Raw genomic sequence first — 26,087 nt, 5'->3', positions numbered from 1 at the left:
CAAGTGTGTAGTAATTGCAATGGAGCGTGGAGCTGCAATAAGGTGGGTAAGTGCAGGCCTACAGTGGGATAGGCCAGTGGGTGTCGCAAAAATGCTGTGTGTTGGCAGAAGCTGAGGTGATTGGGTGTGGAAGGCCAGGGCCCCAGAGGACACTTAGGGGCCCTGGTAACCAATCGTAGCAACTGTGAGGTTAGCAGATGAGAGAAGAAGGAAGAAGCAAGTGAAAAGGAGAGTCTTGAGGAGCTTCCAGAATTTGAGGAGGTCCAGGTGAAGACGAAGAGGAAGGGGGAGGCTGTTCCACAAGAGGGAGTCTGCTGAGGCGATAGATCGTCCTCCCGCCCTCTGTTTAGCAAAATGCTTCACACACACAGAGTTGGTGCCAGAGGAACGTAAGGTCTAGAGGGAGAGTTTTCCGTGATAGCAAGTTGAAGATAGATACATCTAAGGTAGGGGGCAGTGTTTCTCATGCTCCTTGATCACAGCTTCAAAAGCACTTTGAAATTGCTCCCCCCTGCAGGGTGGTGTATTGCAGTATATACAGAGTACTGTTGTCTTCAAAAGATATGATATGATATGATATGGTATTTATAACGCACCTATACACAAGTGTTTCAAGGCGCGATGAGACAAGGGAGGGGGAACAGAGGGAATACACACAATGATCTTACTAAGCCAGGTGTTATTCAGATTGTGCAAGTGCAAGGGAAGGGGGAAAGAGGAGAAGTGCAGGGGGGAGGGGAAAGTGCAGTACATGGGATAATAAACAAGATTTAAAAAAAGGAAAGTGAGGTACATGGGATAATAAATAAAGAAGATAAATAAAAGAATGGCCAGCAGGTGGCAAGTGAAGGGTGAGTGCAGACAACGTTCTGGTGAGGGGACTGTAGGGATACAGAAAACAGTCCCCAGGTGCAGGGGTTGCCAGGGAGGCAGTGCAGGCGTGCAACTGGCAGGGCTTTACACGAGATCAGAAGGGTGGCCAGTTAACCAGTACAATCACAGTATAAGCCAGGAATTCAGCAGGGGAAAGGGGGAGAGAAAGCAGAAACAAAGATGAGGGATTTGAGGTGCTTCCGGAACCAAAGGTTGTTCTCCTCAAGTTTCAGTGAGACAGGGAGGCTGTTCCAGAGGGAGGCCCCAGCCGAAGAGAGAGATCTACCACCCACTCATTGCTTGGAAAAGTAACTGACCCTGAAGGAGTTGGAGGTGGATCAGCGAAGAGCTCGAGAAAGAAGATATTTAGGAAGAGAGATTTGAAGGTATTGAGGACCCAGGGGGATGGGAAGACTCCAGTGGTGACGGAGTGGTTGCAGAAGTCAGCCAGGGCAGGAGCCAGGGTGTCAATGTGGTCCTTGATGGTTTTGGAGGAACCTGTTTTGAAGAGACTTTCATAGATCGGACTTGTCTAGAAACCTCGTCTGCAGAAAACAGGGGAAAGGCAGAGAAGGAGGGAGTAGGAGTGGCTGCAGCAGGGCCAGGGAAGAGCATTGAGTAGAGGGAGCAAGGGGAGAGGAGGAAAGTGAGGACAGGATGTCCTGAGTTTTAGAGATGAAGTGAGATGCCAGTGCTGCGCAGAGGGCCTTGGTAGGGACAGGAGAAGTAGAGACTGCGGCAGGATTGGCCAGTTCATTGCAGATTTTAAAGAGTTCAGCGGAGTTGTTAAATGCCTCTTCTTGGTGAGGACATAGAGCCGGTATTGCCTTTGGAGCAGGCGGCAGGCCAGTTTGTCAGAGGATGCACAAGAAGCATGCCATTTCCTCTCGGCCACCTTGTACTTGCGTTTAAGGGTGACGAGGTCTGAGTCGTACCAGGAGTTGCACTTGGCTTTGGGTTTCAGGCGGATCCTCATGACAGGGGCAAGGATGTCAAGAGTATCAGATATAGCAGAGTGGAGCGTGGAGAGGGCTGTGTCAGGGTGAGAGTCAGCCAAAGGGGGAGCAGGATTGAGAAAGTGGTGGCGAAAGCCTCAACTGATACGCGCTTCATGGGTCAGATGACCGAGAAGGTGGGTGGCAGTGATGGAAGTGGCTTGGCCTGTGGGGTAGAGAGGGTGAGATGGGAGGAAAGGAGAAAGTGATCACTCCAGGAGAGAGGAGTGGTGAGAGGGACAGAAAGGGGAAGGTCTGAGGAGATCAGAACATCCAGGGTGTGCCCTGCAGAGTGAGTCGGGCCAGAGGGGAGAATAGTGAGTGAAAGAGAGTTGCAGAGGTCGCAAAAGAGTCCAGATGGAGGACAGGATGCATCCAGGTAGATGTTGAAGTCTCCAAGAAGGAGGAGTTGAGTGGTCGAGGCCAGGACTGAGGAGGAGAGGTCTGCCCACTCAGAGAGGAAGGAGGAAATCTGACCAGGTGGCCGATAGATAGTAGCCACAGTAAGGGAATGGCTGGGGGAGAGAGAGAGTTTGCAGACGAGGCATTCAAAAAAGGAGTAGGCCTGCGTAGGAATGACAGAGGCAGGAATCCACTCGGGGTAGATCAGGGCTACACCCCCTCCAGAGCGGTTGGGCTTGGATATGGATCAACAGCCTCTTTTATCGCTTGCAAGGTAGCTGGTGGGATTTTGTGTTCCACAGAAATAGGCTGTGTGGTTACAGTATTGGTTGAAGAAGATGAAGTGGAGGAAGACAGCCAACTACTTGCTGAGAAATTAACAACCTTTCTGAGAGCATTGCAGTGGTTGAATTTGGTGTGGCGGCACATGGAGGTGGTCCCTTAGGAGTACTGTCCAGGTAGTCCACGACTGAGTGCACAATCAGTGCATTTCACTTTGGTCGCTTTCACCTTTGGTACATTCCCCACAGCGGTAAGGAACCGCCACACCCATGATTCTCTCTGGGTGCTAGAGGTATGAACTTCTTCTATCTCATCTTCTTGGTCCTCTTCATTGTCTTTTGAAGTACTGTGCTTTTTTTTGTTCTGTAGGTTGCCAGCTGGAGGTGGTGGCTCTTGGGGAGGTGGGATGACAATAGCTGATGTCTTTTTTTAAGATAAATAGCAGTTTCACTAATATTCTTCCAAGTATGTGCTCTGTGCTAGATTGTTAATGGAAAATATGTAAGAATAGGTATAGGAGCTGTGCAAAGGTAAATTTTGAGCTTGAAAGTTCCTGGGTGTGTTTTTTTTTTGAAGGACCAATTTGGGTCCGTTTTTCCATTTAACTTTGTAAGTCAAATTTGGGGTGTTTTTTTAAACATCAAATTCGGGTGTGTTTTTTGAAAGTCCAATTTGGTTGTGTTTTTTGAAAGTCCAATTTGGGCGTGTTCTTCATGTAACTTTGGCCCTCAATTGTAACATACTAGCCCAGTGACTGTTCCATACCGCTGTACTTGAATACTTCTCCTACTGCCTCCTCTCTCTACCTACCCATGGTGTTATCTGTTTCTCCTATCTATTCCAACTGCTTCTCTATCAACTATCCTTCCCTTCTCACTAAGTCGAGTAAGAAGAAATTTAAAAAGGATATCTTGGCCTCCAACCCAGGTCTCCCCATCGCTGATACCTATTCCAGCCCCTCTGCCAGACAAACCCTCACCGACATCCTCTTTGTCGTAACTTCACCAGAACTATGGACCCCTCATATGATCTCTGTGCTCTGTCCTGTCTCCCCCTCTCCCATTAATGGTGGCACCCGCTGGGATGTCCTCATGGACTCTTTCGACTCCTCCAGAGTCATCATTAATGTCTATCTAAATCGCACTATACTGGAGCAAGGCCCTCAGGCCAATCTCCTCCTCTTTGATAGGTGGTTCCCTCACCTCATCAACTTCCTCTCATCTCCAGCTGTCCCCTACTCTCCTACCTTGGTTACCTTTCCCTCTTTTCCCTCCTTTTCTGACCCACCTCAACCTCCCTCCACAACTCCGCAAGGTGTACCTCTGATTTGTATCCCTCCCCGGAAGGTCTTTAAGGCTGGCAACCTTCTTCATCTTGCCACTCTCAATTCTTGCTCTGCTGTCAAACATTCCTCTGACATCTGCCACCTCCTAGACGAACTTGACCTTGATGTCCTCTGTCTCACCGAGACATGGTTCACAGCTAGTTCTGTCACAAGCTTTGACACTCTCCTCCCTCACGGTTACAAAATCCTCAGTGCCCCCAGATTCACCAGGCCCGGAGGGGGTGTAGCCTTGATCTTGCCGGAGTGGGCTGACCTCTATCACCCCAACTCAGACTCCACTTTGGAATGCCTTGTCTGCAGGCTTTCTCTCTCTTCTAGTCACTCACTCACTGTTGCTACTCTGTACCGGCCCCCTGGACCAATCACCTATTTTCTCTCTGAGTGGGCTGACCTCTCCTCCTCCCTCCTAGCCTCAACCAATCAACTCCTCCTCCTCCTTGGTGACCTCAACATCCAGTTTGATTCTCCCTTTTCCTCATCTACGCTCTTTTGCGACCTTTGTGATTCCCTCTCCCTCTCCATCCTTCTGTCCGGCTTGACTCTGCTAGTCACACACTTGATGTCTTGATCTCCTCTGGCCTCCACCTCTCCATTCCCCTAATTACTCCTCTCTCCTGGAGCGATCACTGCCTCCTGTCCTCTCACCTTTCCATCTCCTCCCCTGAAGCCAAGTTTACCCTAAGATTGCCACCCACCTTCTTGGACATCCGGCCCATGAAGCGTGTGTCAGTTGAGGCTTTTGCTGCCACCTTCTCCCGCCCTCCACCTGGGCTGACTCACACCCTGACACAGCCCTGTGCTCTACTCCTATATTTCTGCTACACTTGATGTTCTTGCCCCTGTCATGAGGATCCATTTGAAGTCCAAACCCAAGTAGAATTCTTGGTATGACTCTGACCTAGCTGCACTTAAACGTAAGTGTAGGACGGCAGAGCGGAAATGGAGGGCTTCTTGCTCATCCTCTGACAAACTGGCCTGCTCCAAAGGCAATACTGACTCTCTGTCTGCACCAAGAAGAGAGTCCACATTCAAGCCTGTGTCTCTGCGGCATCTGAAACTCGGCCAAACTCTTAAAAATCTGTAAGGAGCTGGCCAACCCTGTTGCAGGCTCCACCCCTCCTCTTGCCTCCCAGGCTCTTTGCAATGCCCTTGCCTCTAACTTTATCTATAAAACCCAGGACATCTTGTCCACCCTCTCCGCCGCTCCCCCTCCTCTCCCCTCTGCTTCTACGCCTGCTGACCCTCCGTCAGCTATCCCTCCTCCCTCTTTCTCCTCCTTTCCTCTTTTCTCTCCTGATGAGGTTGCTAGACAAGTCCGATGTATGAAAGCCTCATCAAAATAGGTCCATCCCTGTTCCTCTAAAACCATTAAGGACTACATCGATACCCTTGCTCCAGCCCTTGCCTATTTCTGCAACCTCTCCTTTGCCTTTGGATCTTTCCCCTCCCTTCTGAAGCACTCTCTTGTGTCTCCTCTCCTCAGGAAACCCACAGCTGATTCTTCTTGTCTGGCTATCTATCAACCAATTTCTATTACTCCCTTTTTTGGGTACACTCTTGGAAAAGCTGCCCATCTCTCAGCTAAACCTTAATTCCGATTCTGTTGGTTCTATCCATGACCACCAATCTGGCTTCAGAGCAGCCAGAAGCACAGAAACTGCTCTCCTGAACATCTGTGAACAACTGCTCTCAAACCTTGACTCTAACATTCCCTCTGTCCTCATCCTACTTGATCTCTCCTATGCTTTCGAAACGGTCAACCATGCCACCCTGTTCAACCGTCTCTGTGATAACCTGGGTATCACCGATCAGGCTCTGACCTGGCTGACCTCTTTCCTCTCTGCACGACCCTCCCAGTTACAGCTTGGGTCTTTCTGATCTTCTATGTCCCGCTCTACCTGTGGTGTTCCCCAGGAGTTTAACCTCTCACCCTGGCATTTCAACCAATACCTGGCAACTCTCACCTACTGCATTTTCATTTTCTGCTCAAATTTCCAGTGCTATGCTGCTGATACCCAACTCATTTTCAGGCTTCCTTCAGCCACCTCTTCTCCTTCCCTCATCTCTGATTGCCTTACCGCCATTCATAACTGGTGTGCTGCCAACAATCTTTATCTAAATGCCAATAAGACAGAGATCTTCCTCATTGGTACACCTTCACCATCCTTTCCCCTCACTCTCTGGCAGGCTTTCCTTGGCCCTCCCCCTAACCCTACCTGAGAGGTCGAGAACCTCAGGGTTATCTTTGACGCCACACTTTACCTCTCCGCACACATCTCTTACATCTCTAAAAAGTCTAACTTCCTGCTGCATCTCCTCAGAGGTACGCTGCCTTTCCTCTCCTTCCCTCAAAAGCTCACTGTCTCCCAAGCTCTGGTTCTCTCTAGGTTGGACTACTGTAACAGCCTATTTCTAAATCTACCTGCCTCCACTCTCCGCCCTTTACAACTAATCCAGAATAGAACTGCGAGACCTGTCCTTGGCCCTCTGCATTGTCCACAAGGCTTTCTGGGGCCCGGGCCCAAAATACCTTCAACTATCCCTCCATAAATACCACCCATCTCGAGCTCTTCACTCCTCTACTTCTAACTCCCTCAGGGTCAGTTGTTTTTCAAAGAAACGTGCTGGGGGTATATCACTGTCTTCGGTTTGGGGCCTCCATTTGGAATAGCCTCCTTGCCACCTTGGAACTTGAGGAGAACCATCTCTGGTTCCGGAAGCAACTCAAGACCTTCCTCTTTGCTTCTGCCTTTGCCCCTTTTCTCCCCTGCTTATCTGTTTTTCTCTCTCTGCACTGTGCACCTGCCCACCCTCTGTCATTCGGGCCCAGGTACCTGCACACCCTGCCACCCTCCTGCACTGCCTCCAGGCCACCCCTTGCACTGGGGTGTATCTGTTCCCATACAGCCCCCCATCCACTTTCCTTCTGCACTGAACAGATATACCGTATCTGACCAACCCAGCACTTGCCACTTGCTGGCTGCTCTACCACTGTTTATCGCCTTTATTTATTTACTTATATTACTTATTATTATTTATTCTGTTCTCTCCTCTGTTCTTCACTTTCCACTTCTCGCCCCTTCCATTCACTTTCTGCCTTTTTCCCTTTCCCATGCACTTGCACGTTCTCAATGTCACTGGGCCTAGTAAGATCGTTGTTTTTGTTCTCCCCTCCCTTTGCTTGGTCGAGCTCTGAAACACTTGTGTGTGAACGTGATATAAATAAAATATCATATCATATCACATCATATCATATCCTATCATAGATCTGCAGAAGATGCAGTTCCAAACTGTCCGCGAACCACTGACCCATTTGCGAAGTGCGGACACATTCGCGAACACATCATCATGCCGCACACAAGCACATGGTCAATTGACACTGTCTGAAAAGTCTGCGATGATGACAGGAGTTAGCGAACATGGACAAACACAAAAATAGTGGGAAAAGTAGCAAAAAGTGCATAGAAGTGTTAAAAATGATGCTAGAAGGTGGGGAATGGCAGAATTTTTTTGGTTAAACTTTGTAAATTAGATACAAATGTTGCTATATTGGGGTACGTATGATATTAATATGTTGTAGGAAATTAAGGGTGCACTGATAAAAACCTATGATATTGACTGACAAATCTTTGTTAAAGGGACGTTATGGGTAAATTGCACAAATGAAAACCTATGAAATTCATTGAAAAAACGTTAAAGGGACGTTATGGTTACAAGTAAAACCAAGGTTTTAGCACCCCGGGTTACCGCTTTGGGAACCCAGGGTGCTAGTGGTCTTCATCCCCCATTGCAGAGGCTGGAACGGGGGATAACCGTCCCGAGCCCTCATTTTTCGCCCTTGCTTCCCTTGGGCCGATCAATTGGGTTGCTGTGTCGTAATCCCCCGTTCCAGTCCCTGGAACGGGAGGTGAACGCCACATTATTTCCATTAGCATAGCACAACATGCCACTGGAAATGTTGGGAAATCTTATTGAGTCTATGTACTTTACTTAGAACTGTAAAGTAGATGAAGCCATTAAGATTTTTTTTGTAGTTCTATTTTTTAACTTTGAAAGGTGGTTCCTAAAGGAGGCAGTGTTTCTCATGCTCCTTAATTACAGCTTCAAAAGCACTTCGAAATTGCTTCCCCCTGCAGAGTGGTGTGTTGCAGAATATACAGAGGACTGTTGTCTTTAAGAAAGATATGGATCAACAGCCTCTTTTATTGCTTGCAAGGTAGCTGCTGGGATTTTGTGTCCCACAGAAGTAGGCTGTGTGGTTACAGTATTGGTTGAAGTGGATGAGGTGGAGGAAGGCAGCCTACTATATGCTAAGAAAGTAACAACCTTTCTGAGAGCATTGCAGTGGTTGGATTTGATGTGGTGGTTCATGTACGTGGTCTTGTAGGAGTACTGTCCAGGTAACTTAAGCCTTCGGTACATTCCCAACTGTGGTAAAGAACTGCCACAGCCATGATTCTCTGTGGGTGCTAGAGCTAGGCACTTCCTCTACCTCATGTTCTTGGTCGTCTTCATTGTCTTTGGAAGTACTGTGCTTTTTTTTATGTGTAGCTCTTCCAGCTGGTGGTGGTGGAGGGATGGCAACAGCCGATGCCATTTTTAAGATAAATAGCAGTTTTGCTAATATTCTTCCAAGTATGTGCTTTGTACTAGATTGTTAATGGATAATGAGTAAGTTTAGGTGTGGGAACTATGCAAGCGTACATTTTGAGCTTGAAAGTTCCTAGATCATTAGAAAATGCAGTTCCGAACTTTCCTTGAAGCACGGACCGGATCGCGAAGTGTGGACTCGTTGGCGGACAAGTCATCATGCTGTGCGCGAGTGCATGGTCACGTGGCAAAGTGCGGAATGTCTGTAATAACATCAGACGTTTGCGATTATGAATGGATGCAAAAAAACAGTTTAATAAATATTGGGGTAAGTATGATATTATTAAGTTGTAGGAAAATAGCATGCACTGGTGAAAACCCAAGAAATTCACTGAAAAAATGTTGTTAAAGGGACATTATGGTTAAGTTGCACTAATGAAAACCTATATAATAAATTGAAAAAATGTTGTTAAATGGACATTGTGGTTACAAGGAAAACCGAAAAACATCAGAAATTCACCAGTTATGGTAAGCTAAGCAACCATAACTTGCGCCACCACCGTGCACTGCTAAGACTAACAACCAGGACATCAAAGATGACATCACAAATGTCATTGAAGACCTCACTGATGACATCACATATCTGGGCCACTTGTTTTTGTTCACTGAAATATCTAGGCCAGGTGGTTTTGCTCACTGACAGTCAGAATATTGAAATTCCAATGGTACTATATATCTAGAGGTTAACCTTGTCATATTTTGTTAAAGTACTTTAATGTAAGAATGTCTGATTAATATTGGCAATGATGTTCCACATCAAAATCTGGTCAGAATCTGAAGCAATGCCGGCTTCAATGGCTTGTACCAGTGATCGGCTAAGTAATTATGGTTTCAGTTGGTGCTCGGAGAAAATGCGATACCTGGGCATTTGGCTGACAAAGGAAGTGTATCGCGTGATGGATGTTAATTTGCATTACGCCACTGAAAATATGAAACATTATCTCCGCAGGTGGAATGAACTGAAGTTGAGCCTATGGGGGAGAATGAATGCAATCAAGATGACATCAGCACCTCGTATTGATTGTATCCTGAGTATGATCTTGATGGTGGTAAAAAAGAAGGTAATGAGGAGGCTGGAGAGCTTGATACAGTCATTCTTGTGGTATGGGAAACAATCTCGCCTGAATCTATGGAGATTACAAATTTCAAAGGAAAAAAGGTGGATTGGCTGTCTCGGATTTTGTGAACTATCACCTAGCCTTTGAGGCAAGACATTTGCTTCCATCATTGAGAATTCAACAGACATTTGGAAACAAGCAGAAACTTGCAGCTGTACACCATTGGCCCCAAGGGTGATGCTGACTTCAGAAGATGCATATGGTTGCAAATCATATGCGCCAACAAAATTCCTAAGGGAATGCTGGAAAGGAATTTTTATGCAAAACAAGAATGAAGACACCTGCTCCAAGAACTCTTCATTGTGGCTAAAACCATACTCCTCACTGACAAGGTCGAATGGGACAGAAACCTTTCTGGGTTGCTTGTGGTCTTGTGCAGCAGGGATGTGACCTAGCATATTGGGTTGGAGTGCCCCTTTTGGTGTAGAACTAAGCCTGATTTGTATATACTATTACACTTTTTGGAGGATCATTCAATCCTCACCCAGCAATCCTCACAATCCCACCAGGGACACTATTGTAGAGGTCAGGGGGGCCCCACAGACAAAACAGTCCCTCACCCCCACCATCAAATATCCCCCAAAGATGCACAATGTTGTTTTGCTTTCTTTGGGGGAAAGTTGGTGCTGTTTTACACCAATTTTCCACAAAGGAAGGAAAATCCCCCTCACCCCCAAAGAGGTGCACATATCTGCTGCTTTCCTGGGCGTGGCAAAATGGTGGTTCATGCCCCATTTTGCCATGCCTGGGAAGCAGCAAGGACCGCTAGACCACCAGAGAATGTTGTTTTGCCTTCTGAGGGGGAAAATTGGTGCTTTTTTGCACCAATTTGCTCCCAGGAAAGGCAAAACAACATACCACGTTGTAGATAGTGGCACTTTTTGGGAATTCAGGGGGCTGGTCCTGTGCCTTGGGGCTAGCCCTCCTAGGAATCCCCCCAAGGAGGGGAAGATCCTTGTTAGGCCACCAGGCCACCAGGGAAATCATTTTGGGTGTGAGGGCACCTATGGGTCAAACAGACCCCACCCGGTACATTTTCACAAAGGGCACTTGGCAGATAAGTATCCCTCTCCCCCTCTGGACCAAAAAGGGTTAGGACATGTAATGTTTGCCCTCAACAGCATAACCTGCCAATATGCCCCTAGGGAGGGTAACATTTGATATGGCCATCATAGAACTCTGGCTGGGCCACATTAGAGGTTTTCCCTTCAGGGAGGAACAGGTACCCAGTTGGGGATTGCCAGGACCACCAGTGGGTTTGTGGGCCGTAGGCACACATGGGATACAAGTGCTCAAGGCCAGGCAGCACCCCGGCCGTACCAGAGCTCTGGCCGGCCTGTGTTATATCTTTTCCCTCCAGTGAGGAACAGAGACCCTGCCAGGTCTCCCCAGGACTACCACTGGGCTGTGGGCAGTGGACCCACATGCAAGACAGACGCCCAAGGCCGGAAGTAGCACCCCCGACCATCCTAGAGCTCCGGGTAGGCCGTGTTATAGCTTTTTCCTCCAGGGAGGGAAAGGGACGCCACCAGGACTCCCCAAAACCACTGCTGGCCTTGAGAACGATCGACCCACATGGGAGGCAGGCGCCCAAGGGTGGAGACATCATGCCCAGCCATTCTAGAGGTCTCACTTGGCCATGTTAGAGATTTTCCTTCCAAAGAGGCCCTCCACCATCGGCATGGTGGGTGTGGGCTTGCATGTGCTTTTTTAAATTTTTTAATAAATGGATTATGGTAGACCTACATCAGGAAAATATGTGGAGCTAAGCCACACACATTTTCCTATGCACACACCACAAGAAATGCACAGACCCGTGCACTCTGTCATGGCCACAGCCCACAGGCACAGTCTGCCTGGTTACAGTTAGTAGGAATGTGACAGCAAAGGAGGGTCATCTCACGGATGGGGAGGAAAAGCTTCCTCCGGCCATGGATATTCTGATTAATTGACAAAGGCTCCATGGACCTGCCCTGCTCTTTTGTTAGGCCCTCCCGCTGGTGTCAGCGATTAACAGACATTAGGGGTCATTATGAGATTCGCTGTAGGGTGTTAACGGTGCCGGTAGAGCTGCCGGCCCCGTTAACCCCCTACCACCTCATTACGAGTTCCGCTCGCGGGACCCGCAAAGGACGCCTGGTTTTACCAGGCGTCCTTTGCGGGTCCCGTGAGCGGTCCAGCATGCAAACAACGGGTCTGTTATTAACGGGCCCGTTGTTAACATGCTCCCCATTCCCATTGAGCCCTATGTGGGCTCGAATGGGATTAGGGATGGGTTCCTGGAATGATGAAATTCCGGGCCCTCCAAGGGTGGAATGGACCGGTATTTCCCCATTCCAGGAACCCCGACCCGGTATCCAGAATAGGGGTGCCATGCCGCAAATAGCAGCATGGCTATCTCCAAGGTCGTAATGACCTCCATTGTGTGTCTCAATATGGAAAGTACATATGCAAGACCAATAAGGGCATTTTGTATGCCCACTTTGCATTGTGTCATTTGATTTCATTCGAGACAGGCCACAATAAAGAAACAACCACATGCCTTTTACTTAACATACTTCTTCATGGTTTTAGATTTTTTTAATTCTACTTTATTATAATGTATGTACTTTTCACAGGTTTATATTCTTCACTGTAAGCCTAATCATTCCACTCCTGGCTCTTGAACTTACTTTCAAGTCTTAGACACCCAACCTGCAACTTTTAATTATAATTTTTTGCATATTAAAATAAAAAAAAATACACGGGGCAAATTGTCTGTCAAAGACTTGTAATTATGAATAATAGAAAGAAGATGTCAAAATCCCAAAGTGTACACAAAAACACGTGTTCATGTATGAATGACAAACAGATATCATGAAAATAAATTAGATAGTTGTAAAAGAGGGAAATGGGTCATTTGGTTTCAGTGATTAACTGGAGGAGTCGGCACGTCTGTGCGAGCCATTGAGTGCCTTGCGCGAGCTCCAAGCAGATCATGGGCGTGACTTGCTCAGAGGGCTGGGAAAGGGGGATGAACACCAAAAGTGGGGAAGAACTTGCAAAAAAGTGGGCATTCCGAGGGGTGGCCTGAAGGCAGTCCCTTGCACGCCCACTATTGTGCAGCATGAGACGTATTCATGGATTCGATCTCACAATGTCTCGGCTGGGAAATGGCCATACAAATCCTTCATACGATCCGCCACACGAAGGCAGGAATAAGTACAATTGCACTAGGGTTTTACAGTGCACAGGTGGGGTCGCATGTCTGATTTTCAGGTGTGTGTACTCAATGGGGGTTCCAATGTAATTTAGGGGTGCGCGTAAGCAGTGTAGCAGGGTGCAGGAACGTTTTATGGGGGTTTTCACGGAGATTTCCTGAGTTATTGCTGAGTTATAATTTTTCATACGCCTGTTATCGGGGTGCCGGAGACAGTTACAGTTACAGGGGACCCCATGCACTGTTTGAAGGGTGTGTGTATTCGCACCCAGCGGAGCACGCAACGGTAACTGTTATTGGTTTGCGTGTGGGTGGCGTTCTGGGTGCGGCTTGCGAATACGGTTACTTTACACTGTGAATTCCATGAATACGCAGTGGGCGCATTTTTTTCTGCGCGCAGTGTCCTTCTCCGGCTCGCAGCCCTTATGGGATTTCTACGCACATTTCCATGAATCGGCCCCTTGGTACATAATCCGATCAGTCACACCAGACACACAGGAAAGAAAAAACACAAAAGAAATCACAAAGAGCTTCAGCTGCAGCGAGTGCTCATATTCCTGAGGCACAGCAATGGTGCGGAACAATGATATTTTCAAAGAACACGTCAGCAAGAAAGTGAAAGAAAGGAAAATATTAAAGATAGAGAGGGCGAAAGTGAGAGAGAACGTAGGGCAGTAAAAATTCAAGAAGAAGAGAGGAAAAGGCACAGGCACGAGATGAAAGGAAGGGGCATAGTAAAGAAGAGAGAGCAACAGATGTGTCTGTTGCAGTTTCAGCTGGTCGAGGCAAACACTTAAGTGAGAAGTGTGCCTGGGCCAGTTGAAACTGTAACTGCAAATTCAGTGGCAGTCACTTAGATTGCTGTGCTTGCAGAAGTGGCTTCTCGTGTTCGTCACAGCAGGCAGGGGCTTGGAGTCCACGGCAGGCAAGTGAGACCAACATGGTGCACCCTTTCATGAGGGCTGGCCTGACACTGCCACCTCCTATCGTGACCTTCAGCAAGGTTGTGGCACTTCTGTCAGTCACAGTTTGCCTGAATTGATCATAGCGGGCCCGCAGTGGCTTGGCGGGACTGGGGGGTCCTGGCAGGACCCCTGAATCAGCCCCACTTTCTCGAGATTGCTGTGGTCTGGCCACAGCTGGCTCTGGCCCACTTTAAGCACTGCATGTATCAAATATTATGTTCATTTATGTGAGTTTATACATCTAACGTGTCAAATATCCAGTGTTTCTATTTAACCTGATGCCTAAAACAACTTAACATTGACAAAATGTTCTCCTTTATTGGTACTTTGTCTTTATACTTTAAGATGAGATCATAGAACTTATTCCAAAATGGTGCATGGTAAGCTCGAGTACTATACTAGTTGTTAGATTCTCTAGTGTGCTAATTACTGTCACGCTAATGCAAGCAACTCATGGAATATATATATGGAAAATGAGGGAGGAAACAAAGTTTAGCGATTTTACGGGTGGTTTCTAGGGGATGTGGGCCTGTAGAGAAGAATTAAAAACCAAAATAAGATAGTGTTAATTTATGGAGTGATATGGAATGTTACGATTTAAAAAAAAAAATGTAACTACTAATAGCGTATTTAGAGTTCCAGAAATTGTTTTTTTACCTTTGTAGTTTTGACGCTTGAAGGCAGATTACAGAATCTTTGCACCAGTACAATTGTAGATGGTATTAGCACTAGAGCAAAGTTTGCCCTTGGGCAAAAATCTCTTCTTTCAATGCATTTTTATGGCAGGTCAAAGTTTGTCCTAGTCCTACTACAGAATGGTAATAGTACTGGGGCAAAATTGGTTTGCCCTGGTGCAAAAATACATTGGAAGTATATGTTTTTTTGCACTAGGGCTGTTTTTGACCTAGTGTTTATACCAGGCGCTGTGAATTTGTTGACAGCCAGGAAAGTACCCTCTTTTATTTGTACTCTTTGTTCTCTTGCATCACAGGGTTTCAGTTATTTCTTGCATCTTTTGGGCCTGATTCATGGAATTATATGTGCTGTAAAGAGGGACTTTACACGCAAAACCACGTGCTAAATCCTGTTTGTCGATTCATGGAATCGGCTGCGCAGGACTTTTTTGTACTCTGGAAGGACTTTGTGCATGCTCGGCACATCTTTGCGGGAGGCCGAGTGCCTTGCATGAAACACCTTGCAGCGTGTGGGTGTGACCTGTGAATAGAGCGGAGTATGGGGCGGAACTCACAAAATGAGGAAGAACAAGGGAAAATATGGTCATTTGAGGGACGCCCCATGCGAGGCGATCGCACGCCCACAACTATGCAGGTAAAATCGTATTCATGGATCGGGCTGCACAACCTCAAGTTGGGGAAATGACCATGCAAAGCTCTCGATGTGACAGCCCCCCTAAGGCAGGCATACAGACACTTGCACATAGGATTCACCACGCAGAGGTAAGATTGCATGGTGGATTTTGGGGTACGTGCACGCAGTCAGGGTTCCAATAGAAGTCAGGGGTGTGTGTAAGCAGTGTAGAGGGGCGTAGGAACGGTTTGTAGGGGTTTGCATGCAGAATTTCCAGAGTTTTACCAGACTTATGGAAATATGTATGCATGTTGTCAGGGTGCCGGTAAGGGGCACCCTGTGCAGTGTCCCTGAGGTGCAGACCTGGTTGCGGGGGACCCCACGCACTGTTTCAAGGGTGCATGTGTTCACGCCTGAGGAGCACGCAAAGCTAGCTGTTTCTGGCTCTTTCTGCTTTATGTAGGGGCATATATGGGGCCTTCCGGCCGAGACTTGCATGTATGGCCACTTTGCACAAGCAATTGCATGAATATACAGAGTTCAGAGAATAACTTCTGCGCGCAGGCTCGCACAGAGGCATTTTTGGCGCATTGCCTTTGCATGTTCTCTGTGTTTCCATGAATAGGACCCTCTATGTTTCTCGAATCCCTTCCTTTGTTCAACCTATCCTCAATTGATCAACAAAACAAATCCTATCCGGGCAACAATGACCTATCATTTAAAGGTTGAATTAGCACATGACCATCTGCTCACCTTCTGTTTAAGCAATTATTATCATATAATTGCAAGTGGCTTGTTCACTAAGGACCTCCATTCATTTCTGAGAGTAAAAAAGAGACTGAGGCAGGTCTGGAGGAACGATTCTAACAGAAATTCTAAAGTCAACAGCTCACCTTTAACTGACATTTTTAAGAAACCTCTATTTTGAGACAAGAAATCTCATTATACGAACTGAGTGTTTCATCCAGTCCCTCTGAGAATTGCCAATTAAATGTCATTCAGACCCTGCACCTTTTAAAAAAAATAACGAGATTGACCAATCACAGCAGCTCTATCAAAACATTGCTAACTTTTTCCATTAAATAAATCGACCATTTGGAAAAGGAAACTCTCTATATCAACCCTTCCAAAGTATGCCTCAGAATCTGGTGAATTCAACCAAAACTACTGACTCCGCTAAAGATCCTTGTCCTCCAAAATATGTCAACCCTTGGCCTCTCATGGCATCTTAGCAAAATATATGCATTCATCCCCTTCTGAAAAAGCTGTCAACTGACCTGGCTGACTTTTTTCGAGTGTGCAAACCATTTCTAATATTCCTGACATGACTAAACTTATGAAAATAGAAGTAACCTATACATTGCAGAACTGTGTTGAGACTGTTCCAGTGCTTCATTTGTAAAAAAAAATAATTGCCAGTGCCCAAATAATATTGGCCCCATAATGCCGGGTGCGGTGCCGCCCTCAGTGTGGGCGCGCTGACCTCGGTGCGGCCACGCCGGCCGCGCCAGTTCAGTGCTAGACCTACCTAGATCGGCCCACCACCAGTCCATCACACTGCTGCTGGTCCATGTCACATGTTTGGCGCTGCAGCAACTGCTGGAACAGGCTGGTAGTAAATACGCAACTAAGACATGCTCCTCCTGTAACTGTGCCTCGATGCCCCTGGGCTGTGTGAGCACTTTAAAAATGCAAATGAATAAAAAAGCATTCTGTTTCAGTCACTGTTGCACTGTATTTGTCTCTACCCCTTCTTCTCCATCTGACAGTCTGTTAAAGTACACCAAGTATGGTTAATCTGTTGCCTCAAGGAAGAGCACCCTCCCCTCAGCCCGTTCTTCAGTCACCTCATCCAGGTGTTTTGTGTAATCACTTTACTCTCAAGCCCTTATCAGTCATCGCATCTCATAAATGCACCCCCCTTCACCCTTCCTTCAAACATGAGCATGGTGGTGTATAACTTGGAAAAATTCATTTCTGCAAGACATTTTTGTGAAATCAACGGCCTGTGCTACTTCTGCTTTAGGTCCTCTTTCCACCTTAACACAAATTAAAAAACTAAATATGTTTTGTCACCCAATATTCAGGAGCCAGAGGAGAATGCACATTCGGATATCTCCTTCCCACTGACATGTTCTTGACATACTTCACTAAACTGCGGGGTGTAACAGACACCCACCTCCCTATCTGAGGATTCCTATCTGAGGATTGCATGTGCTCTCATTCGGAGCACATGCTCAGAGCGTATTGTACCCAGGTTAAGGGGCCACATCTGGTGTATAAACCACACATCAGGATAGAAAACATGTGCAGGAATTATGTAAAAAAATGACAGCAAAAGACAGTTGAGAATGATCACTTCCGAAGTGATGGGCCATAGCCGCCACTCAAAATAAGTTCTTTCTTTTAAAACCTACCTTCTGTGGGGCGGGGCCACGGCCACCGGCCTCACGGAAGGTCAGGTTTTCAAAGAAAAAAGTAAAAAACATACTTTTGGGCACAATCCACAGGCCCGGCCACCCATGGCAGAGTCATCCGACTCAGTCAGCGGCAGCCGGCAGCCCCTGGTCACAGAAATTGGCCTGGGCTTGGCACTGACTGCAGTCAGCACCACACTGCACACAGGTCACACAGACAGAAGCCTGGGTGTGGATGGGCCCCTGGTGGGGTTCCACCTCCTGGGCAGTCAGGACACCGCCAGGGGACTGTGCCGCCACCCGGGCACCAACCTGGGCCTTCCTTGCCTGCTCACTTGACTGCGACAGGCTCAGGCTGCACCGCACGCAACAACAAGTGACTTACCTGCTTTGACGGCTGGGACTTGGTCTCCTGTCGGGGCCTCAGGCTGGGGGGGGGTGCGCACACTGGCACCTGCACAAATGAAAAAGCAGGAAGAGGGGGCCCCAGGAAGCAACTAGGCCGCACCACGCAGTGCAGCAGGGCTGGCTCTCTCTCTCACAAGTCAGGACCGACGACGCCACAACAAGCCTCGACACCTTCACTTCACAGTAACTCATGAAATGAAGGTGGCGCCACGCTGCCTCCTGTGGCAACAACAACGCGTCACCATATAATTTCACTGGCTCAGAAGAACAGCCAATGAAAACTGCACATTCTGTGTTACTATACAGAATGTATCAAATACTGCATAGTAACAACAGAATGGTAGTTTTCATTGGCTGTTGTTTGTAACAGTTTATTGTTCATTGGTATTACTGGCCCCTCCCAGGACCAGCCAGCGTTGGCCTGCAACCTGCAAGCAAGAGTGAGATCGAGATCAGAATGACAAATCCCAATGATTTATAATCGAAGCAAAGCGAAGTGGAAGAACAAACAAAGCAATTGCATGTGCGCTGGCCCTGCATGAGTTCCGATGCCCAAAAAAGAGTGCCAGTGTTGGGCAACCACCCCCACAAATTAATCACTGGAGGAGCTGCATGGCTGCTTTTAAATGCAAAAGCCCCCATCAGCTTTTATCACCCAATCATGAAAGCTAATTTGTGGAGATGTGCTGCCATTCACAATTGACAAACTGCTGTGCTTTCAAATGCACAGAGAGATTATGGTGTTTCCATGGCTTTTATTCTAGATTTGGACAGAGTAGCCTCCTAGTGGTCGTTCTGGAGGTGAATGGGGACCAAAAGGCCTCCAGTAGAGCGAAGCCCTGGGCAGTCTCACATGCTCCACATACCTTCTGATGGCACACTTACCCTACTTTTTTAAATGACTTCTTCTGCCGTGTTAAGTAGCCAAAATCAGCAGACAATTTGGCAGCCCGCAAGCTCGTTTTATCTTAAAATCTTTGGGGGGTGTGCCAAATTTTGTTCCACCACGAGTCTACAAGCAAATTAAATCCAACAAACGTAGTGTGATCTTGACGGTGTACAACTCAACTGCTTTTGTTGCAAAAATACCTGTCAATTAAAAATACCAACTTTATCGCTCGGATTCAAACTTTCCTTTACAGTTGCCTGCGGTTTGTAGGAATCAAGGCTAAAAGGGTTTGAATTACATCTCCTGCTTTTATCAATGTTCTATTGACTCACCCGCAATCTTAAGGATGTCTTATCAATATTACAGGTTGCTTCTTTTTATTTATTCCAACTTCTTCCTGAAGGGTATAGGAGGTTACTGTCACAAAGCCAAACGTTTTTCAATGTTTATTTGTTTGTTAAATTGTTTCACTCCAGAAAGGAACTTTGTTTAATACATGATATGCTACACTCTTTGAACATTTCTCTATGTCTACATTGCATGTGTATTTATTCTTAGTTTGCATAATATTGGGAACCATCCATCCTGCCTGGGGGCCGCGGCTCTTCAGATACTTTGTACTACAACTGCAATTAGCCCTAGCCATCATTTTCAATACTGAGAGATCCTGGAAGACAGAGTCCAAAACATCTGTAGTGCCAGAGGATGCAAACCCCTGCCGGTGGTGCATGACACCTTAGCTGCTTAGCCACTTTTACCCAGAACCTTCATGGTAGTCCTGAGCAGCATATTTGGGTCATGTTTTGGGTGACTTAACTTTGCTCTTCTTAATTGTTTTTTGAAGTTCGACACACAAATCTTAGCCCAATATTATTTTGAAACTGTCCATAATGAGCAATTTTTAGTGCATGGAGTGTTTGAGAAAAATGTGTTACAGCCATGAGTGTTTGTTTTCTTGAAATAATTGAGATAGAAAAAACCCTGTTTCTAAAATCAGCAGACGTACCAATTTTCCTTTACATAACGTACGTTCTTCATGTCTCAATGAGTTGCATGTGACATACTTCTTCTCACATTTTCATTGTTAAGCCAGGAGGGGGGGCAGTGGGTTGCTTGCCCCACCAGCTTGAACCTGCAGCCTGGTGTGCCCTCCCCGAGGCTCCCGCTAGGCCTGGGTTGGAGGGACTCTACTAAACTACTCACGCCACGATGAACTTGATGAATCACCACAGCATTCCTGTAAAAAAAAGGCAAAATAATGCTTTCTGCAATGTGCACGCACGTGTACTGTGCGGTAAAGAGACAGGAGAGAGCCGGAAGTGTGACCCTGCTGTGGGTGCCGGTTGTGGGCTGCCCTTCCTCAGTTGCTGCCTGGTTGTGATGGTCCCATCCATTTGGCAAAACAGAGGGTATAATAATCCCAGGGCCTGACAACAGTGTTTGTTCCAGCCGTCCGCCTTCAGGTGCTGAAAATCGCACTGTTTTGAAAATGCACCCAGGGCTCCTAGGCCCAGACTATCTGAAGCCGACACAAGGGCGGGCAGGCAGGCGTGCAGGGCACATTTGCTACAGTATCAAATGATGAATCTGCGTGCGCAGCCCAGAAAGAACCCGCTGCTTGCCGGCCCCCAGTGAGGATCACTCAGCCACCCCTGCCGGCCTGCCTATGTGTGTGAGTGCGTGCTGTGGTGGTCCACGGTGCCCTGCCCTGCCCCTGGCTGCACTGCAGGCTGCCTGCTTGGTCAATGATGGAGTCAGAGACTCTACAGCATGGGTGCACAACATACGGCCCGCAGGCCAGTTGCGGGCCGCCATGCTGTTTTTTCCGGCCTGCGAGGCACAAAGGCCCTCATTAGGACCCTGGCGGAGAGGGTTTTATGCCGGCGTAGTGCATGGCGTACCTCTCCGCCAGACTACGAGTTCCCGTAGCGCCATGGAAGGATTTTTACGCCTGCTTTTTGCAGGCGGAAAAATCCATGGCGCTACGGGACTTGTTAATTACGCCACCGTAATTTACGGTGGCGTAATTAACGCCTTCCCCACTCCCATTATACCCTATGGGGCAAGAATGGGAATGGGGAAGGGTAAAATGGGGATTGGGGACTTACCGCCCCGCCAAGGTCGGCATGGGGCGGTAAGTCCGCCAACCACCTTGGCGGAATTGGCAGCTTTGCGCCATGGACCATGGTGCAAATTGCACCATGGTCCTCCGCCAAGGTCCTAATGAGGGCCAAAGACTTTCCTAATGGAGGGCAGCCCGCAAGCAGCATCGGCCGCCCTCCATTAGGAAAGTCTTTGTTGTCTTCAGGGCCGGACAAAACACTGGCCGTCATTGGCTCAGCACACATGCACCACGTCACTCCTACGAGCCACGTAGTGCGTGTGTGCTGCACCAATGGAGGGCCAGCACTACGGCTGGCATGGCCAGTAAGGCTTGATGCCGGAAGGCATTTCAGCCTTGCTGGCCACGCCAGCCGTAGTACCACTCACCTCGCCAGCGTTCCAGCTTACCTGCCTTCCAGCACGTCCGGTAAGTGGTCTGTTTGTTTGTGTTTGTGTGTCAGGTCTGTTCTGCTGTATGTTTGTGTTGTGTATGTTGAGATGGGGGTATGGGGGGTGTGTGGGATGTGTATGAATGTTTGTTTTTGAGTGTTTGTGTTGTGTATGTTGAGATGAGGGGCTGGGGGGTGTGCCGGATGTGTATGAATGTTTGTTTTTGAGTGTTCGTGTTGTGTATGTTGAGATGCATGTATGGGTGCATGCTTCAGAGTTTGTGTGTTGAGTTGGGGGGCGGGGGGTTCGGGTCTGTATGGGTTCATGGTGTATGCTTGAGAGTGTGTGCTGAGTTGGGGGGGTGGGGGGTTCGGGTCTGTATGGGTGCATGTTTGAGAGTGTGTGTGCTGATTTGGGGGGTGGGGGGTTCGGGTCTGTATGGGTGCATGTTTGAGAGTGTGCTGATTTGGGGGGTGGGGGGTTCGGGTCTCTATGGGTGCATGTTTGAGAGTGTGTGTGCTGAGTTGGGGGTGGGGGGTTCGGGTCTGTATGGGTGCATGGTGTATGCTTGAGAGTGTGTGCTGAGTTGAGCGGTGGGGGGTTCGGGTCTGTATGGGTGTATGCTTGAGAGTGTGTGCTGAGTTGGGGGGTGGGGGTTTCGGGTCTGTATGGGTGCATGTTTGAGAGAGTGTGTGCTGAGTTGGGGGGTGGGAGGTTCGGGTCTGTATGGGTGCATGTTTGAGAGTTTGCTGATTTGGAGGGTTGGGGGGTTCGGGTCTGTATGGGTGCATGTTTGAGAGTGTGTGTGCTGAGTTGGGGTGTGGGGGGTGCGGGTCTGTATAGGTGCATGGTGTATGCTTGAGAGTGTGTGTGCTGAGTTGGGGGTTTGGGTCTGTATGGGTGCATGTTTGAAAGTGTGTGTGCTGAGTTGGGGGTGGGGAGTTCGGGTCTGTATGGGTGCATGTTTGAGAGTGCGCTGATTTGGGGGGTTGGGGTCTGTATGGGTGCATGTTTGTGTGTGTTTGGGGCATAGTGTTTGGTTGGGGGTGAGGGGGCCATGGGGCATAGTGTTTGGTTGGAAGTGAGGGGGCCATGGGGCATAGTGTTTGGTTGGGGGTGAGGGACAGAGGGCATAGTGTTTGGTTGGGGGGTGAGGGACAGGGGGCATAGTGTTTGGTTGGGGGTGGGAGCCATGGGGCATAGTGTTTGGTTGGGGGTCAGGGGGTCATGGGGCATAGTGTTTGGTTGGGGGTGGGAGCCATGGGGCATAGTGTTTGGTTGGGGGTGGGAGCCATGGGACATAGTGTTTGGTTGGGGATCAGGGGGCCATGGGGCAAAGTGTTTGGTTGGGGGTGGGAGCCATGGGGCATAGTGTTTGGTTGGGGGTGAGGGAAAGGGGGCATAGTGTTTGCTTGAGGCGTGGGGGCCATGGGGCATAGTGTTTGGTTGGGGGTGGGAGCCATGAGCATAGTGTTTGGTTGGGGGTGAGGGGGCCATGGGGCATAGTGTTTGGTTGGGGGTGAGGGACAGGGGGCATAGTGTTTGCTTGGGGGGTGAGGGGCAGGGGGCATAGTGTTTGGTTGGGGGTGGGAGCCATGGGGCCTAGTGTTTGGTTGGGGGTGAGGGGGTCATGGGGCATAGTGTTTGGTTGGAGGTGAGGGAGCCATGGGGCATAGTGTTTGGTTGGGGGTGAGGGACAGAGGGCATAGTGTTTGGATGGGGGTGAGGGACAGGGGGCATAGTGTTTGGTTGGGGGTCAAGGGGCCATGGGGCATAGTGTTTGGTTGGGGGTGGGAGCCATGGGGCATAGTGTTTGGTTGGGGGTGGGAGCCATGGGGCATAGTGTTTGGTTGGGGGTCAGGGGGCCATGGGGCATAGTGTTTGGTTGGGGGTGGGAGCCATGGGGCATAGTGTTTGGTTGGGGGTGAGGGAAAGGGGGCATAGTGTTTGCTTGAGGTGTGGGGGCCATGGGGTATAGTGTTTGGTTGGGGGTGGGAGCCATGAGCATAGTGTTTGGTTGGGGGTGAGGGGGCCATGGGGCATAGTGTTTGGTTGGGGGTGAGGGACAGGGGGCATAGTGTTTGCTTGGGGGGTGAGGGACAGGGGGCATAGTGTTTGGTTGGGGGTGGGAGCCATGGGGCATAGTGTTTGGTTGGGGGTGAGGGGGCCATGGGGCATAGTGTTTGGTTGGGGGTGAGGGACAGGGCACATAGTGTTTGCTTGAGGTGTGGGGGCCATGGGGCATAGTGTTTGGTTGGGGGTGGGGGCCATGGGGCATAGTGTTTGGTTGGGGGCGAGGGGGCCATGGGGCATAGTGTTTGCTTGGGGGGTGAGGGACAGGGGGCAAAGTGTTTGCTTGGGGTGGGAGCCATGGGGCATAGTGTTTGCTTGGGGGTGAGGGGGCCATGGGGCATAGTGTTTGGTTGAGTTTGGGAGCCATGGGGCATAATGTTTGGTTGGGGGTGAGGGACAGGGCGCATAGTGTTTGCTTGAGGCGTGGGGGCCATGGGGCATAGTGTTTAGTTGGGGGTGGGAGCCATGGGGCATAGTGTTTGGTTGGGGGTGAGGGGGCCATGGGGCATAGTGTTTGGTTGGGGGTGGGAGCCATGGGGCATAGTGTTTCACTCCAAGAGTGAACTCAATAATAAAGCTAAAACAGGCACAGTTAGGAGATGTACATCCTTTGCTTTTTGAGGAAACCTGACTCAATGAAGGCCATTCTCCTCTTGGGCAACCCAAACAGCAAACTATAGCAGTCCAAAATAACGGAATGTCCAATCAAGGGTCAATAAAATATATATAATTTAATTAAACAGACGATATACAATAACTAAATCGAAATAAATGATAACAATGGAAAATGTGCAGTACAAAATGTAAGTTTGAAATGCAATAAAAATCGTTAACCCTCAAAAACATATTCTTTTTCCATGTGTTTAATACAAATTGGGGGTTGAAAAAGCCTCCTGACATGCCCTGCCCCGCCCACTTTTACTTTTCGGCCCACTATAGCCCTCATGTAAGGTACTTTCGGCCCTCTGTCAAAATCAGTTGTGCACCCCTGCTCTACAGCATGGAGAGAGCCGCCCGCATAGCAGGTGAGCTGGTGTCCCACACGCCTGGCCGTTTGTTGCTCGTGGAATACTTCCTTTTATGTCTGTGTTTTTAAGGTGATGCTTGGTCACTTGAATCACTCTGGCGTTGAGTGGCCCTTTCTGCTTTCTCTGGATTCAGCCAATCGGAACAGTTAAATAGGTTCAAAGTCACATACCTCTCAAGACTAAGCCCAATTCCTCTGGTTATTCATTCACTGCTTTCTCTTCTTTAAGCAAGTCTGTGCTTTTTTGTATTACTTTGTGTTCGAGTTCCCCTTGACAACGGAGAGGTCCTCAAGCCTCGCACAAGTAAGTAACCGTGTTAATTATTCAATAACTTTAGTTTTTCACAAGTATAATTTGTCTTGCAGATCTATGTGGTGAAGGGGGACCGTTTTTGATGAATATATCGCATTATGTGTACATGTGAAAACTGAAACTACAATTCCCAGCATGTAATGTGAAATAGCAGAACTGGCTGAAGGCATTACGTGGGTTATGGAGATACATGCTAACATTTTGCACCACCTGGAAGGGAAATTTGCTGATGGAAAGCGGGAGATTTAATTTTTGGCATTTGTTTGCATACTGATTGGATTTTTTTGAGGTGAAAGAAAATTAAAAATGTCAACAATTTGTTTAAAAAGTCAGGTGCCTCCCGCCTAAATTAGGATGGCTGGCATGTATGCATGGAGCCGCTGGGCAGCTACGCTGATGGTGTCATGGCTATTTCCACCATGAGAGTATTACACCAAGTAATACGCGTCGCTGCTAAGAGCAGTGCCCATCAAGGCCTCCCGCAGCACTGTGCAGTTTATTTGAAATTAATCGCCTGCAGCTTTCTGCAAGTAGACCTTCCCAGCAGTAAATTTGTGGCCATAAAACCTAAAGTAAGTAAAGTTATGGTTTATGTGACTCTTTTATACCACTCTCAGCTGACATTTGTATGGTCCCTTGGCTCTATGGGATCTGAAAGACAAGTGGGCTGCATTGGTTGGAACACAGCAAGACTGCTTTGTTCTTGAGTTAATGCGTGCAGATCAGAAGTACTGAGCTTCATTATTATTATTTTTAGGGTATTCATTGAGTGCAGACTTAGCTTTGAGAAGCAACTGTCCTCTGTTCGAGAGCGTGACACGCACGTTTAATTCTTTGCCAGCTGTTCACACGTGCATTTCTCCCCACAGAGCTGTGTTGTGTTACTTTCCAATCCGAACTTTGGGATAAAAAAGGAATCCGCATCTGTTTTTGAATTCATAGTGCACCCAATCCGTGGCGTCACCCGCATAGGTGGGAGTGCGCATGGAGCAGCGCACACTCAGGGGCGATGGGGCGGTGTATTTTTATCCTACATGCGTACCAGCCCTATTCTGCACTATCATGATAAAGGCACACCTGAGTACCTTCCATACCTAAATTCTCTTTAAAATGCATTATACAGCACCATCCCTCTTCTGCACTATCATTATATATGCGTTGTCAGTCTAGAAATACGGATACCTCTACTTTGAGACCGCAAACGCATTTTGGTGGCCGTGGGCCAACCGTCTCATGCACGATATGACAGAATATAGGTTTTCGAGTTTGCCAATGAACGGCCATTTTGATGTAACAAGAAACGCCATTTTGTTTTCTAACCATTGCTCAT

This window comes from Ambystoma mexicanum, chromosome 1p (assembly GCF_040938575.1).
Source record: "Ambystoma mexicanum isolate Mex_15411 chromosome 1p, UKY_AmexF1_1, whole genome shotgun sequence".
Classification (NCBI taxonomy): domain Eukaryota; kingdom Metazoa; phylum Chordata; class Amphibia; order Caudata; family Ambystomatidae; genus Ambystoma; species Ambystoma mexicanum.
This window is presented reverse-complemented; position numbering follows the sequence as displayed.